Source organism: Primulina huaijiensis, chromosome 6 (genome assembly GCF_012295235.1).
Source record: "Primulina huaijiensis isolate GDHJ02 chromosome 6, ASM1229523v2, whole genome shotgun sequence".
Taxonomy (NCBI): Eukaryota; Viridiplantae; Streptophyta; class Magnoliopsida; order Lamiales; family Gesneriaceae; genus Primulina; species Primulina huaijiensis.
The window spans coordinates 10,077,437-10,085,348 of record NC_133311.1 but is presented as its reverse complement, the minus strand read 5'-3'; the positions used below and the strand labels follow the sequence as shown (position 1 = coordinate 10,085,348).

General features: G+C 32.1%; 1 non-coding gene across 1 annotated transcript; it reads left to right on the top strand.

Moving 5' to 3' along the window:
• The first annotated feature begins 7,232 nt into the window (after positions 1-7,232).
• Positions 7,233-7,341, top strand: LOC140980037 (small nucleolar RNA R71). The gene has a single exon (XR_012175867.1). It is a non-coding gene; the product is annotated as a small nucleolar RNA R71 (small nucleolar RNA).
• The last annotated feature ends 571 nt before the right edge of the window (positions 7,342-7,912 follow it).

Below are 7,912 nucleotides of genomic sequence, written 5' to 3'. Positions count from 1 at the left end.
TTGCTAGTCCCTAGCAATTTAAGCGTTAATAGCAATACAAAACATATTGATTAATTTAAATAGAAATGTAATCGAAACTATCCAAGTGTTTAAATTAAATTTGAAAACTGTCAAAGTTATATCAAGATCATTATAATTATAATTTATGAAATAATCTGAGCTGATCAATTCAAAGCTTATTTTCAGGTAATTAAATGTACATGGCCTTCAGAAATTCCTAATAAGAGTCTCAACTCCATATCCTCACAGGTTAATAAATGTTTCAATTCAGGGGAACGATTTCTCTCATGGAGTTGGAATACAGATAAATGCTCAGGAAAATGGTTTACAGAATGCAGACAGACAAACGAGCCAGATTAGTCAAAAGATAGGAAATCCATTGATTCAAAATCTAGTTATTCTTATTTTATATATATATTTTTCCTGGTCTTCTTTTGAGATTTTTTCTTTTATTTCGTAACATCATAGAATCAGACAAAGTTTATGCTCATTGACCACATATTTATTTAATTTTTACAATACATTTCTATCTTTCTATTTTTTTTCTTCTTTCTTTCTTTCTCTCTCTTTTTTTAAGAGAGATAAATGGGTCGTAGCATATAACTTTGAAATAACAAAGATCGTCAACATTTCTCTTTTTTTTTTCCAGGAAATATCAATTTTTTTTTTCAAAATAAGAACTCAAGATCTAAACAATAGATAGCCTCTCTTATGATCAATAAAGGCTCGAAAGTTGTTTTCTCAATCCTCTCCACTCACTCACAAAATATTTGTGAGTTTAAAATTTTAGGCACTCTTATAAGATATATCTTGGGCCATATACTTTAATAACTGATCTTATCACAATGGTTAATCACTCAAAAAGATTTCTTAAATCATATTTTTATAGTGATCTGTATATAAAAATTGACTTTTTTTTCAAATAAAAATTAAAACATCATTAGCTAGATTAGTACATGTTCTAATTTAAACCTTTCAAACATGTAATGTATGATATTTTTACAAAAATTACTAAGATACAAACAATAAACATGGTTTTATTTTAAAATAATATATTTTTTTAAAAAAATTTTGAAATTTTTTTATTATTATTTTTTATAAATTTGTTCTCCCTCAAACAGAATATGACATTGTCCCTATTTTCAAAATAACTAATAATAAAGAGTACATAATGAAAGAGATATCACCTTGAATTTTATTGAAGATAACAAACTGAAACAAACGCAAACCAATCCATCCAACTTTCTTTTTTTACTACTTGATTGCGACCAATTGATCTTTGCTATCATCGGATCATGTTTATGAACAAAAGCTTCTAAATCTTCAATTAATTGGTCAGCAATCGAAGCAGAGATGAGCATCTTTCGTGAATTTTCTGAAATGAAATTCTGTTCCACAGCTTTATCAAGAAATGTCATCAAACTGTCATTATAATTATCGATATTCAACAAGCCCACAGGTTTATTATGGATATTAAGTTGTGCCCAAGAAACATTGTGAAAAATTTCTTCTAATGTACCAAAACCACCTGGTAATGCAATAAAAACATCAGAATTTTCAATCATTTTGGTGATTCTTTCATACATTCAAGAAACTTTTAATTCATCCCCAATCGTAACACTTGTAATATTTCCTTCAGCTAAAGCTGTAGGAATAATATCCAAAACCTGACTACCTCCAAGATGTGTAGATGTTGAAACAGATCCCATTAACCCAATATTACCTCCCCCATATACCAAGTGAATTTTTCTCTCAGCCAATATCTTTCCAAGATTATTTGCTGCTTCTACAAACACTTCATTTTTTCCAGAACTCGACCCACAAAATACACAAATATTTTTCAATGTTTGTGCAGAGGATCCAGCCATGTTTTTACTTTCTTTTTGGTCTGCGAAAATAGAGAGAAAGATGAGAGATTTTATAGGGGTTATATGTTATCATGACAAAAATATGGGTCACAGTTGTAAACAAAATAAACAGTAATAACACACATGCATATAAACAGTAGTGTGATTGTGGTTCACAATTTTCCTCTGGTTTTACGTCCAGAAACGACTTCAACGCCTTCTATGAGTCGAGGATATGCTTCCCATCCAATTTTCTTATAAATTGGCAAACATGGTCTTTTTTAGTCGGATTCCCAAGACTATTAAAATGACGCTCGTCTTGGAATTGTTTCCATAAACGGAGAAGTTCAATATGCACGTGTCCACTAGAATGCGTCTCAAGAGTCAATAAGATGTTATCTAAAGACTCCTTACTCAGCCCATTCTTAATGAAACCAATTTTATCTTCTCTGTTATTGGAAACATATCCCAAAGATCTGCATCGTTTGTCACAAGTCCATCTTGCACATTTATGACAAACCCCTAAACTTTTGGCCCTTCGTTTTTTCGCATAATTACTTTTTCCTAATCCAAGCATATACCGAATGAGTAATGACTGTTGAACTTCTCCTCCTAATCGGACCTTAGCTTCTATTACAAGACGAATATCTTCTGGAATTCCTTTTCGCATTAACAATCTCAATCTTTCACACCTACCTGCATAAATTTTTCTTAGAACATTTTCAGAAACAGAGGGAAAATATTTACAAATTTTTGAGAGAATTTCATCCATTTTGAAAAGAAAAGAAATGATTTTTTTTTGTATCAGCAATTGTGGGAAACTGATTAAACNTGATCGTAATTTTCCTGGGAATATGTGAAGTCGCGAATTATAAAGCAAAACTCTTTTAGAATCTCAAAAGATTTTCTAAGAATTGTTTTATCATGAAATGATTTGATTTTTGCTTTATAAATCCTCGAATTCTCATACGCGTCATTTCTGAGTTCATCAAGTTCATTAAGTTGCAATTTACGCAATTTGTTGGCATCATCCATGCTTGAATTAAAAGTTTTGATCGCCCAATAAGCTTTATGTTCCAATTCCACATGCAAATGACAATATTTTCCGTAAACAAACCTATAGGGAGACATATTCAATGATGCTTTAAAAGCTGTTCGATATGCCCAAAGTGCATCATTAAGTCGCAGAGACCAATCTTTTCTATTTGGGTTAACAGTTTTTTCCAAAATTTGCTTTATCTCCCTATTGCTAATTCAACTTGTCCATTTGTCTGAGGATGATAAGGAGCAGTTACGTTGTGAGTAATACCATATTTTTTCATCAACGAAGCAAATGGTTTATTAACAAAGTGAGTTCCCCCATCACTTATCATGGCTCGAGGAATTCCAAATCTACTAAAAATATTTTCTTTTAAAAATTTGATGACGATTTTATGATCATTTGTTCGACATGGAATTGCCTCTATCCATTTGGAAACATAATCAACTGCAACTAAAATATACAAGTATCCAAACGAAGGTGGAAAAGGTCCCATAAAATCAATTCCCCAACAGTCAAAGATTTCAATTTCAATGATAGGATTCAAAGGCATCATGTTTCTTTTTGAAATCGCACCCAATTTTTGACAATTTACACAGATCTTGAAGATTTCGTGGGTATCTTTAAACAAAGTGGGCCAATAAAATCCACACTACAAGATTTTTGCAGCAGTTTTCTTTGAAGAAAAATGTCTTCCGCATGCTTCTGAATGACAAAATTTAATGACACTATTTACCTCATTGTCGGGTATGCAACGCCGAAAAATTTGATCCGGACAATACTTGAACGGATACGGATCATCCCAATAAAATTTTTTTACCTCATTCAAAAATTTTCTTTTATCTTGAGAACTCCATTGCGTTGGCATTTTTCCTGTCACAAGAAAATTTACTATGTTAGCAAACCAATGTGTAGTAGTAACTGAAAATAGATGTTTATCAGGAAAATTATCGTTAATTGGTGTCATTTCATAAGATGATCATGTTACTAGTCTCAATAAATGATCGGCTACAACATTCTCGATTCCTTTTTTATCTTTGATCACAATGTCAAATTCTTGGAGCAACAAAATCCATCGTATCAGTCGTGGCTTTGCATCCTGTTTGGTAAACAAATATATAATAGCAGAATGATCAGTAAACACAATAGTCGTTGATCCAATCAAATAAGAACGAAATTTATCTAATGCAAATATTATAGCAAGTTGTTCTTTTTCAGTTGTGGAATAATTCATTTGAGCATTGTTTAAAGTTCTACTTGCATAATATATCACATAAGGCTTACCGTTTCTTCTTTGACCCAATACTGCATCGACTGCATAATCACTCGCATCGCACATGATTTCAAATGGTAAAGACCAATCAGGAGGTTGCATGATAGGAGCTGATGTTAAATGTCGAATGATTTTATCAAAAGCATTTTAGCATTCTTGAGTCCACTCAAATACAGTGTCTTTTTTTAAGAGGTTACAAATGGGTTTAGAGATTAAACTAAAGTCCTTTATAAACCTCCTATAAAATCGAGCATGTCCCAAAAAATGAACGAATTTCTTTAATGGTTTTTGGAGGAGGGAAATTGACAATGACATCAACTTTTGCTTTATCGACTTCAATTCCATGAGATGACACAATATGTCCCAAAACAATCCCAGAATTAATCATGTAATGACATTTTTTCCAATTTAAAATAAGACCTTTTTCCTCACATCTTTTTAAAACTTTTTCTAAATTTTCAAGACAATTATCAAATATACTCCCAAAAATAGTTAAATTATCCATGAAAATCTCCAAACAATTCTCAACCATTTCGCTAAAAATGCTTAGCATACATCATTGAAATGTTGCTGGGCATTGCATAAACCAAATGGCATCCTTCTGAATGCAAATGTTCCAAAAAGACATGTGAATGTAGTTTTTTCTTGATCTTCAAGTGCAATGGGAATTTTATAATAACCTGAATATCCATCAAGAAAACAGTAGTAGGGATGACCTGCCACTTTTTCTAAAATTTGATCCAAAAATGGTAATGGAAAATGATCTTTTCTAGTGGCATCATTTAATTTTCTGTAATCAATACACATACTCCAACTAGATGGGACTCGACTTGTAAACAATTCACCTTTTTCATTTTTTATCACTGTGATGCCAGATTTTTTTGGAACTACTTGTGTTGGACTTACCCACTTACTATCAGAAATAGGATAGATAATTCCAACATCAAGTAGTTTGAGAACTTCAGTTTTCACAACATCTTTGATGTGCGGATTTAATCTCTTTTGTGGTTATTGAGATGTTTTAGCATTTTCTTCTAAATAAATTTTGTGAGTGCAAATTAGTGGATTAATGCCCTTGAGATCTTTTAATGTCTAACCAATTGAATTTTTATGTCTTTTAAGCATATCAACTAATTTACCTTCTTCATGACTTGCTAGTTTGGAAGAAATTACCACCGGATATATTTCATCTTCTCCAAGAAATGCATACTTCAATTCTTCTGGCAAAGGTTTTAACTCCAATATGGGTGGTTCATCTTTGTTCTCATATTTTGCCTCAAATTCTTTCTCCGATCCTGGTAACGAGTGATACCTGATAAAATCATCAAGATCAATTTCAATATTTTTTTTAACAGTATCAATTGAACAAATATCTAATTAGTCACGAGTAATCCCTTCTTGAATGTTTTCTTCCACAAGAGTTTCAATAAGATTTTCATCTTCACTTTCATCTCCTTTGTCATGTGGTTGCTTACAAAGATTAAAAACATTAAGCTCCAAGGTCATGTTACCAAATGACAACTTCATTATTCCATTCCTGCAATTTATAAGAGCATTAGAAGTTGCTAAAAATGGACGACCCAAAATTACAGGAATTGCATTACAAGCTTCGATAGGTTGTGTATCTAAAACTATGAAATCGACAGGATATACAAAGTTATCAACTTGGACCAACACGTCTTCTACCATACCTCTTGGCACTTTAACAGATCTATCGCCAAGTAAAAGTGTTACCGAAGTAGGTTTTAACTCACCTAGATTGAGTTCTTGATAAACTGAATATGGAAGTAAATTCACACTAGCTCCAAGATCAAGCAAGGCTTTTTTAATCTTTCGTTCTCCAGTAATAAATGAAATAGTAGGACAACCAGGGTCTTTGTATTTCAAATTATTATTATTTTGAATAATTGCACTTACCTTTTCGGCTAAAAATGCTTTCTTTTTCACATTCAATTTTCTTTTCACGGTGCACAAGTCTTTCAAAAATTTTGCATATGTTGGTACCTGATTTATTGCATCTAATAAAGGAATATTAACTTTTACTTGTTTAAAAATATCATATATATCAGAATTCAATTTTGATTTTTTTGTATTTTTCAATGCATGAGGGAATGGTGGTGGCACTATCTGTTGATCATCTTCTTCGCAAGTTATGGGTTCCACTTCTTTACCCTTTGGAGTTGATTTATCATCATTTTCAAAAGGTTCAAGAATGGATTTTTCCACTACCTTACCACTGCGAAGGGTAATAACAGATTTTACCTGATCCATCGGTTGAGTTCCAGAAGTTCCGGTTTGTGAATGATGATCCTTGGGATTAGGCTGTGGTTGTGATTGAAACTTACCTTTTTCATGAACATTAAGTGCAGATGCAAATTTAGCAAGAGTATCTTTCAAATATGTCATGGTTTGAGCAGTTTGAGGATTGATAGACTCTTGCTTTGCAATGAAAGAATTCAATATATCTTCCAAGTTCTTTTTAGGTTGAGGAACATAAGGTGCATAATTTTGAAAATTTTGTTTATTTTGGAAATGTGGTTGTGAAAATTGTGCAGCATTATCATTCGTCCAACTAAAATTTGGATGATTTCGCCAACCTGGATTGTAATTTTGAGAAAATGGTTCAAAATTTGGCCTTTTGAAATTGTTCAAAGCATTGGCTTGCTCATGGGGACATTCTTTAAAAGAGGGCAAAGTGGGACAATCTTTTGTAGAATGATCACTTGTATCACAGATGTGACACGCAATTTCTTGAACAGATTTTAATTGACCATTCTTTTTCAATTCAAGTGCTTCAACTTTTCTTGCCAAAGAGGTAAATCTAGCTTACAGATCATGTTCATCTTTGAGGGTATACATACCTCCACCAGATGTGGGAGATTGAATCTTATTTGATGGTTCGATTGTACCTATAGTGTCCCAATTTTGAGCATTTTCAGCTAATGAATCGAGATACTCAATTGCCTCGTTTGGATCTTTATCTTCAAATGTTCCATTACACATAAATTCAACCATTTGCCTATCTTTAGGTGTTAAGCCTTCATAAAATTGAGAAACAACTCTCCAAATTTCAAAACCATGATGTGGACAAAGATTAAGCAATTCTTTATATCTATCCCAACACTCATAAAAATTTTCTCCTTGTTTTTGAGTGAAAGTGATGATTTGCCTTTTGAAAGAATTCTTTCTATGAGATGGAAAAAACTTTTTCAAAAATTGTTGTTGCAATTCATCCCAAGTTCGAATGGATCCCGATCTAAGATTTTGTAGCCAAGTTTTAGCTTTATCTTTTAAAGAAAAAGGAAAAAGCTTAAGTCGAATGGTGTTCATGCTACAATTTAGATCATTATATGTGTTGCATACTTCTTCAAATTCTCGTAAATGCATGTATGGATTTTCAGAATCTAAGCCATGAAAGTTGGGTAAAAGTTGGATAATACCAGGCTTATAATTGAAATGAGATGCATCAAGGGGAAAAACTAGACATGAAGGTGCACTAGTACGTGTAGGATTCATGTGATCTCTAAGTGTTCTTCGCCTATCATGATCATGTTGAGATTGAAATTCATCTTCATTTTCCTGGATGGGTTCTTCCGCCATGTTTTGTAAAAATAAAGGGTTATTTCGAATGAGTCAACCACTAAGTGTACGTGACCAAATAATGCTCATGCAAATGCAAAAGTAAAAGAAGAAAAACACACAAAAACAATAAAAAATTCAAAGAAAGAAAATTAAATAGAATTAAAATTAAAT